This window comes from Orcinus orca, chromosome 16 (assembly GCF_937001465.1).
Source record: "Orcinus orca chromosome 16, mOrcOrc1.1, whole genome shotgun sequence".
In the NCBI taxonomy this organism is placed as follows: domain Eukaryota; kingdom Metazoa; phylum Chordata; class Mammalia; order Artiodactyla; family Delphinidae; genus Orcinus; species Orcinus orca.
In genome coordinates this window covers 11,866,116-11,875,681 of record NC_064574.1, presented here as the reverse complement: position 1 = coordinate 11,875,681, position 9,566 = coordinate 11,866,116, and the positions used below count along the sequence as shown (strand labels likewise).

The 9,566-nt window shown below is 47.8% G+C and overlaps 1 long non-coding RNA gene across 2 annotated transcripts; it reads right to left on the bottom strand.

Annotated features, from left to right (window-relative positions):
- Nucleotides 1-1,229: 1,229 nt before the first annotated feature.
- LOC117197791 (uncharacterized) lies at nucleotides 1,230-7,344 on the bottom strand. 2 transcript variants are annotated; one of them, XR_007471944.1, is made up of 3 exons: nucleotides 6,409-7,344; nucleotides 4,815-5,110; nucleotides 1,230-1,630 (listed from the first exon to the last, which is right to left on the bottom strand). It is a non-coding gene; the product is annotated as an uncharacterized LOC117197791 (long non-coding RNA). The 2 variants fall into 2 exon arrangements; XR_004478670.2 differs by having other exon boundaries at nucleotides 1,230-1,623; nucleotides 6,409-7,342.
- Between the last annotated feature and the right edge of the window lie 2,222 nt (nucleotides 7,345-9,566).

Below are 9,566 nucleotides of genomic sequence, written 5' to 3'. Positions count from 1 at the left end.
CTGAACCAGTCGTGGTGGCCACTGATTGGCTGGTGCTAAGTCTCAATGCTCTTTGTTGAGAGGAGTGTCACAGGAACCTCCTGGACAGATAACTTGCAGAAGGGGTGATGCCAGTGGAAACGCAGGGTGCGTGGCACAGAAGAGAACGCAGTAGATGCAGAAGGGCCCCCAATTAGCAAACATCCTTCATATTCACCACTATGAAAAGAAAGAAAATGTAGAAAATAACATAAAGTGTCATGGGGGTGGGGGGTTGGTTGCTGTGGGATTTCCAATCAGCCACTCTGCAAAATTTTTTTTGGCAGATGAAAGTATTCAGCCAGACTAACTTCGCTGACAACATTCAGCATGTGTACTATCCCCAGAAAGTAACTAAATAAATAGGAGAAAGAGGCGCCCCCCGCTGGATACCCAAGGGGCATTTCCAAAGCTATCAACAGAGCATTGTCTGTGTTTCAGTAACGTTGTGAAAGACAACAAAGGAATTCATGTGAAATACAGGGGGCGATTATGTACCAAAGGGTGGGGTGTGAGGCTTGTTAATGCCACAGGAAAGATGAGGTCCTTCCACTCAGTGAACCGGAGTCATCTGCTTCAGCTCCGGATGGAATTATTACAGGAGTGCTGCATAACTGGACAATGGCGTGTTCCACCCTGTTCTTTGGGGGAGGTTTAAGGCAAGACTGCATTTGGATCTAATTGATATCTTCGTCTGGAAACCTCCCATAGCAGAGCTTGTATTGTAGTTTGGGTTTCCCCAGAGGTGGATCCTGAGACAAAGATTCAAGGACAGGTAATTTATCTGGAAGACAAAAGACACATCAGTAGGGAAGAGGAGAGTGAGGAAGGGAAGGGAGAGCAGCCAAAATGAAGCACGTTATCAAGACAGTTACTACCACAGGCAACTGGAGCTTCACCTCCCCGCCCCCCGCCCCCAGTATAAAACATGTGTCTCAGAGTTATTCTACCTGAGGGACCAGGGAGCTGGGGTATTTATACACCACCCCCTTCCATGCACAGGTTGATGGCTGCTGGGCAGAGGGGAGAGAATTAATTCTCCAGCACTTCTAGCCTGCTCAACTCCAACAGCCAGGGAAAAAACAAATTCATGCAAAAAGATGAAGATGCTAGCAGCTAGAAGTTGGGCAGATGAAGTCCGGCAAATGATAAAATCTGAGGCTCACAAACAGCAACTGCTACTCCCTAGGTGCAAGTAGTTTATTTGGGAAACAACCTCAGGAAGAATAATGAGGAAGTGGGAAATGAGACGGGAAGGGAGGACCAGAATAAAGGGTGTGTCAGTGCGTTGTTCACCTTTATGGGCAACCAGGGCTCAATCTCAGTGAGGACCTCTGGAAGACGATGTAGAGTACACTGTAGTGTCCTGTGAGGGGGTGAGGAAGCTGGGACGTTTATCCACCATGCCCATCTCTCAATGGTGGAAGGTGCTGCCTGGGGCTATCAACTCCCAGGCACTTCCCTTGTGACCTGCTGTGTACACGCTGAACACACGGGCCCTGGGCAGTGATGCAGATGCCATAGGTGTGTACAGAACTGTCCACCAAGCTTCAGGCAGTCCTCCAGGGTGGGCTGAAGAGGATGACCGTGGGCACCAACACTGGCCTGGAAACTCAAGAGAAGGAGGAAACAGAGAAGAAGGTAAAAAACCAACATTTACAAAGTGCAGGGCACTGACATCCATTAGCACATTTCATCTTGTTTTATAATTCCCATTTTACAGTTGAGGGAATGTGACTTGCTGTTGGTAATGTGGCAGTTAAGTGGCAGTGCTAGAAATCCAGCTCACATTTACCCTACAAAGACAATGTTTCTCTCTCTCTCTCTCTCTCTCTCTCTCATACATTCCTTTCTTCCCAAATGATGTGTAGAAAGTCATCAAGACTGAAGTCAAGAGAAGCCTCCTGGTGTCCTCAAATTTTAAAGATGCTTTTTATGAAAGATAGTTTTCACTTGCACTTTTCATTCATTCAACATATTTATTAAGCAGCTACTACATGGTGAGAACAAAACATACACAATCCTTGCCCCTTAGGGTTTATATCACAGGAGGGAAAAGAGACATTAAACAGCTAAATACACATATGGGAAGCAACGGAAGTATGGATCTTAGAGTGGGGAAGTGATGGGGAAGGGAAGGCCACTGACAAAGGGAAATTACTTGATCACAGCTGTGATGCAGTTTCTCAACCTCAGCCCGATTGCACAGGATTGTTTTGTTGTTGGGGACTGTCCTATGCATCATAGGTTGCTTAACCTTATAGAACTGGATCCTAAATAGGGTAAATCTTACTGTAGATAGATTGTCTTAATAAAAAAAGTTAAAAAAATAAAATTATTTCAGAAGACTCTACAATAGGACTATTAGTTGGACATTTGCAGGGAAATCAAGCTTCGTGAGAACTCTGAAGCAGATCTTGACTCCAGCGGGGACTGTGTGAGAGGGAGTGAGAATCCAGGACCGTTCGGACCAACTCACGTTAAGCAACTGGGAGATCTTTATGGGAATGCAGATGTTTGGTGTTGGATGTGAGGAATGACTGTTTTCCATAGATTAAGAAAAAAAAAAGATTGTTCCAAACAGATCAATGAAAAAGCCGTCTGGGGGAACACTACTGGACTTCATACCGGTCCATGTGAGCTTAGCCCATGGATGGACCAACTTTTCTGAAAGAGGGGGAAACTCCGCTGAGCAGAAAAGAATCTTGTTTGCATAAACTCTTGGCTATCTTCAGATTATAGACAGCTTCAGGGCCCATTTCAGAGCTTCTTTAGATGTCATTAAAACTTCATCTCTGGGGCTTCCCTGGTGGCGCAGTGGCTAAGAATCCGCCTGCCAATGCAGGGGACACGGGTTCGAGCCCTGGTCTGGGAAGATCCCACATGCTGCGGAGCAACTAAGCCCGTGCACCACAACTACTGAGCCTGGTCTCTAGAGCCCATGCTCTGCAACAAGAGAAGCCACCGCAATGAGAAGCCTGTGCACCTCAGCGAAGAGTAGCCCCCGCTCTCCACAACTAGAGGAAGCCTGCGCACAGCAACGAAGACCCAATGCAGCCAAAAATAAATAAAATAAAATAAATAAATAAATAAGAAAACATTTAAAAAACAAAACAAAACATCTCAGAAGCAGGAGATTGACATAGCAGTTAAGATTTAGGCAACTTCAAAATTACATCTGATCCATCTAAACCCCAAAGTGAATTGGGATTTCATCTTTTTAAATGAGACACTTCAGTGCCAATAACAACAAAAACCAATGAGTCAATGGCCCATGCAATTTCAAAACTGTGGTTTTCATCTTACGGCTGGTGAGGACTTCCAGAGAAGTCACAATGTTAATACAGGAACAAACAATGAAAAAAAAGATGACAAAGGCTTAGACCAATGTCTGTATGTTTACACAAGTCCAAATAAATCCTATACTAGCGGTGTTGGTAAGTATACCCATAAGTGGCAGGGCCAGCATATGTCCCTGGCTCTGCCCGGGGCAGCTCTGTGGCCTGAGGAAGTCCCTTCGTCCCCCTGAGCAACAGCTTCCTCATTTCTAAAACGCAGATGGCACCAGGACCTGCCTCATAGGGTTGTTGTGAGATATTAAATAAGATACTGTGTGTTAAATGCTAAATAACATGGTGTATTAGTTTCCTATGGCTAGTGTAGCAAATTATCACAAGCTTAGTGGCTTAGAGCAACACAAAGTTATTATCTTATAGTTCTGAGGTCAGAAGTCCAAAGAAATGGGCCTGGTGGAGCTAAAAGCCAGGTGTGGGCAGAGCTGCATTCCTTGTAGAAGCTCCAGGGAGAATTTGTTTGCTTGCTTTTCCCAGCTTCTAGAGGGATGCCAAATTCCTTGGATTGTGGCACATCCTCCACCTTCAAAGAAAACAGCATGGCCTCTTCTTTTTTTTTTTTTTTTTCTTTTGCGGTACGCGGGCCTCTCACTGCTGTGGCCTCTCCCGTTGCGGAGCACAGCCTCCGGACGCGCAGTCTCAGCGGCCGTGGCTCACGGGCCCAGCCGCTCCGCAGCATGTGGGATCCTCCCAGACCGGGGCACGAACCTGTGTCCCCTGCATCGGCAGGCAGACTCTCAACCACTGCGCCACCAGGGAAGCCCCAGTATGGCCTCTTCTGCTCACTCTCTCGGATGCTGATTCCTTACATCACCTTCTCTGACTTTGACCCACCTGCCTCCCTTTTATAAGGACCCTTGTGGTTACATTGAGCCCATTGAGATAACCCAGGATAGTCTCCCCATCTCAAGATCCTTAACCTAATCACACCTGCAAAGTCCCTCTTGCCACATAAAGTAACACATTTACAAGTTCAGGGGATTAAGGCATAGACATCTTTGGGGGGACCGTTATTCTGTCTACTATAAGTGGCTGTTAATAGCATTGTTAGTATAGTTTTCTGGTTACAAAAACTCTATGGCAATGTAGAATAACGATGATGACATATGGGAAAAAGGAAAAAAGGATGCTCTCAAACTGCAGTATGACAATCTTCCGTAGGAAAGAAGGCTGGGAGAGTACACACTGAGATGCTTACAGTCATTGCGATTGGAGTTACATCGGTGTAACTAGGGGTGGTGTTTCTTTTCTCCATTTTTGGCGACACTTTTATATGACTTTTATAATAAAGTATTTTAATGAAAATGTTAGTAAATGAAAATTGAAATATCTTTATTATATATGCATATTATTTTTATATATTGTTCTGGCTATCAATTGATGCATGACAAACCGCCTCCAAATGTAGTGGCTTAAAAACAACAGTTTATTATTCTTACTCACATGTTCTGTGGGTTGACTGGACTCAGATAAGCGGCTCTCACTTGGTTTCTCTCGTGCCGTTGCAAGCAGATGGCTACTGGGGTTGACGTCCTCTTGACTTGGGCTGGACATCCAAGATGGCATCTCAGTGCCCTCCCACTGGAGCAGCCTAGACTCCTTCCGTGGTGGCTCAGGGCTACATGTGGCAGGAAGCCCAGAACTAGCCCAGCATCACTTTCACCATGTTCTACTAGTCAAAACAGACACAAGGTCTCAGCCAGATCAGATTCAAGGGTGTGGAAGAGTAGACGCCATACCTCGAGGGAAAGAATGAATGACCACCATCTTTTTTTTTTTTTTTTTTTTTTTGCTGTACGCGGGCCTCTCACCGCCGTGGCCTCTCCCATTGCGGAGCACAGGCTCCGGACGCGCAGGCCCAGCGGCCATGGCTCACGCACCCAGCCGCTCCGCGGCATGTGGGACCTTCCCAGACCGGGGCACGAACCCGCGTCCCGTGCATCAGCAGGCAGACTCTCAACCACTGCGCCACCAGGGAAGCCCCAATGACCACCATCTTTGAAGTCAAGTTAACGTGTGTCATACTCTTCCTCTCCCCACTCCTCCCCCATATCATCCCAGGATGTTGCATGCTTTTCCCCTCCCCTATTTCATTCTGGGATGTCTCCCTCTTCTTCTTTGAGGGCAGTGTCACTGCAAAAGCACATCACAGTTTTGTGGGTTTCCAGTTAAGACATGAAACTTGTCCCCTCCGGCAGCATCAAGAGCTTAAGCTTCTCTGAGACGTTGAGGTGGGCTTTTTTGTTTTGTTCTGCTTGTTTAACATCCCTTCCCACTTCCTGTGCCAGGATCTTCCTGTGGGGGGACTACTGGTCAACCACGGTGCCTTACACTCAATTAGCCTATGAGTGGGCAAGTGAACCAGGCCAAGCCAAACAAACCCTCTCTGAAATCTGAATCTCCAACAGAGTAACAGATTCTGAAAAAAGAGTTTGCAGTGGGCACCGTAGGTGACTCCCCACCAACTGTTACACCCTAAGCGCAGGGAGGGCCTGATTAGTCTAAGCCAGGGTTTTTCAACCTCTGTACTGTTGATGTTTCAGAACAGATCATTTTCTGTAGTGTGTGAAGCAGGGAGGCGTCATCCTGGGCATTGTAGGATATTTAGCTGCATCTCTAATTTCTACCCATGAGATGCCACTAACACCACCAAATGTCTGCCAACATTGCCAAATGTCCTCCAAATGGGGGCCAGAATCACCCCCTATGCCTCTTGCTGAGGACTGGTTCAGGGGTGAACGGGCCAAGCCAGTTTAGCCAGTGAGATACCAGGATAGATTTCCTGGGGACTTCTGGCAGCAACACTTCCTTACTCTTAAGAGAGAGCCAGGGAAAGCCACTTTCTCTCTTTCTTCCCTACTGGAAGTTAACAATTTTATAGCCTGCTTACTACTGGCCACCACTTTGCAGCCACAGAGGGAACCAGCTTTCAGTTGAAGCCAACAGGTGGATAGTAGAGGGAAGAGAGAGAAAACCTGTGTTCTCAATTACATTCTTGAACCCCTGAGTCAACCAACTTCAGAGTTGCCCAACTTACCAACTCCATTACTGCTTAAGCCAGTTTGAGTCATTGTTCTCTATTACTTGCAGCCAAAGCGTCCTTAGTGACAGGTCATCAGAGCTGAAGAAGACACTTGCCAGTTTATGTAACCAAGACCCCCCCCAGGGCATCCTGTTCTCAAGCCTTTTCAAACTTGCTTCTGGCATTTCTTTCTCCATGTCTATAAAGTGCCTTACGTCCTTCTCACAAACTCCTCTCCTGTTCTTGCGGGCCAATTTCTTGATTTGCAGTGGGAGAATTCTGGTTCAGGGGTGAACAGGCCAATAGAATAGAATTCTGTTACCTCAGTTGACTGATTTCAGCCCCATAAAAACCAACATTCCCAGCCACCATACCACTACCACGGGGCTACCTTAGAACCTGTTTGCTGAGTATCACTGACCCACCTGGTATTTCACAAAGTGCTGCTTATGAGACCCGCAAGAAAGACTGAGCCTCATGTGAACAGGTCGATAAGAAAATCAATACAGAAAACATTCCAGTAAGTTCTAAAGACAGCACCACATGGATGGGTGGTCATGCCAAGGGCAGCCCAGTGGGGTCACCCCAGTACATCCTGAGGACTGCCAGATCTAGCAGGAGATGAGAAGTAGGCAAAAGGGCAAAGAGAAGGGCAGGATTCCCTGCTTAGAGAGGCCCTGGCTCCACCACCAAGTCCCTCTGTGACCCCAAAGAAGCTGCTTCTCCCTCCAAGCCTCAGCTGCCTCATCTATCAAATGGGCATGATCTGTACTAACTTCTCAGGGTTGATGTGTGCTTTACCTGAGACGCACACCTAACCGGTGTAGGGATACGTCTCAACTAGTTGAGATGTAACTAGAAATCATTTTATTTTTATAATAACTACTACCAAATATCCTCTGTTGAAACCTCCCTTTTCCCTCTGGGTAATAATAAAAATACGAGAGTAGAGGTAGTATTCACGGCAGCGGCAGTAGTGGAGTGAGAAGCAGGCTCCCAAGAGAGCCCCCCACCACGGGCCAGGCGCTGCTCTTGCAGGCACCAATGCACCGAGTCCTCACAACGACCTCGTGAAGTAGGAACCTGTGTTAGCCCCACGTTACAGAAACAGAGAAACAAGAAGTTCGGTCATTTGTCCAAAGTCATGCAGCTCTTAAGGGGTGGGCTTCCTCAATCCACCTCTCTCCAATTCCATAATTTCTCAGGCTCGTTTAGTTACCAAAACCATCTCCTTTCAGTCCTTAAAACTCAAAACTCCTCAAATTAAAATGTCAGTCTCAACCAGTGAGCTGCAGCTAGACCCAACACAGATGAATCTCATAGCCGTGATGTTGACCGAAAGAAGGCAGGCATGAAAGGGCAGACCCTGCGTGATTCCATTTATGCAAAGTTCAAAATCCGGCAAAACTCACCCAGGGTGTTAGGAGTCAGAATGCCGGCAGCCCTTGAGGAGGGGATGGGACCGAAAGGGGCACAAGGTGCCTCTCCGGGGGGCTGGGAGAGTTCTGCATCTTGATCCGGGTGCTGGCTACATCAGCATGTTCAGTTGGTGGACATTCTTTAAGCTGTGTACTTATGACATATATATATATATTTTTCTGTATATGTATTATATTTTAGTAAAAATTTACTTGAAAAAACTTCAATCTAGAATTTGATTCAAAGTTCTTCTACAGAGCTTCCCTGGTGGCGCAGTGGTTGGGAGTCCGCCTGCCGATGCAGGGGACACGGGTTCGTGCCCCGGTCCGGGAAGATCCCACATGCCACGGAGCGGCTGGGCCCGTGAGCCATGGCCGCTGAGCCTGCGCGTCCGGAGCCTGTGCTCCGCAACGGGAGAGGCCACAACAGTGAGAGGCCCGTGTACCGCAAAAAAAAAAAAAAAGTTCTTCTACACCTTCCCCTCTTCCAACACCCAGTTCAAGCAAGACTTATGGCTCTAGGGGCTTGGAAGTGGGGGGCGGAGGGGGCTGGGTAGGAGTGGGAGTAGGGTGCCTTTCCACTAAAATGGCTTCACAGGGACCCCTGAAGAGGAGTGGCTGTCCCCAACTGCTAGATGACCTCTGAATTTAGACTCAGAAGGCCCCTTCATCATTTTATTGTGTATGTCCAGTGCCGGGTGCAAAAGCATATGCAGCGGGGGTGGGGCCCTAGAGGGAGACCCAATATATCTGATATCTCGAGGACTAGAAGTGGGGATGCGCTGCTCTTTTAAAGAGGCCAGAAGTTTGTGGAGTCATACTTGGTTGAAGAAGACATTTCTATTTGTGGCCTTTTAGTTAGACAGAAGGAAAAGCCCAAGTCTACCGTCTGAGACAGTTTCTCCAGAAGCCAATGCTGAGGCAAGGCTTCGAATGCAAGCAAGTGATTTGAGAGGAGGTCTTGGGGGGCACTGGTCCAGGAGTGGGGGAAGGAGGCAGGGACAGGAAGGGGCAGGTTGCCACCAAGGGCAAGTGGGACTCTGCCCCACTGGAGACTTCTGAGAGCCCGTGGAGAACATGCCCCTGTGTTGTCCGCCCTGAGGAGCAAGGAGTTGAGCTGCTTACCCACAAGCTCCCACTTGTCCTTGGTCGAGGGCTGTTTCTAAAGGCACGAGCTCCTGGCCAGACCCTGAGGGACTCTGAGCCCACTCCAGTGGCCGGAGAAAGCTTTCTGCCAGAAAGCTGCGGTGTGAACACCGAGGGCTGAGGGGATGTGCAGGCCATCAGCATGATGGGGGAACACCTGTCCCCAGACTGTTCGTTCTGTGGGGAAAAGGAACTCTGATCTGCTTCAGCCTGAGTGTTACTTAGAGCCAAAATCATTCCCATCTGATACGGGAAGAGCAAGGGAAGCTGGAGAGTGGACTGAAGTGAAAATTTAGAACAAGAAGAGACAAGTGGGAAGCAGAGTTTGAGGAAAAGGTATTCAGATTTCTCAGAAAGTGTTGCGGAGCCGAGGGGACTGGGTTTCCTACGGCATCATGAGATGGGAATTAGATCACACTGAGTGTTTATTAAATGGGGGCGAGGTATGACCCTGTCTGGAGGGTGAAGAACCTGGAAACATTTAAGTGTGAGAAAGAGAGAATGAGACCTGGAGTGAGAGAGAGAGAGAGAGAGAGAGATGAGAGGGGCTGAGGGAAAGGGGAAGATGGAGATAGAGGTGAAGAGACAGAGACAAACCAAAGAACTGTG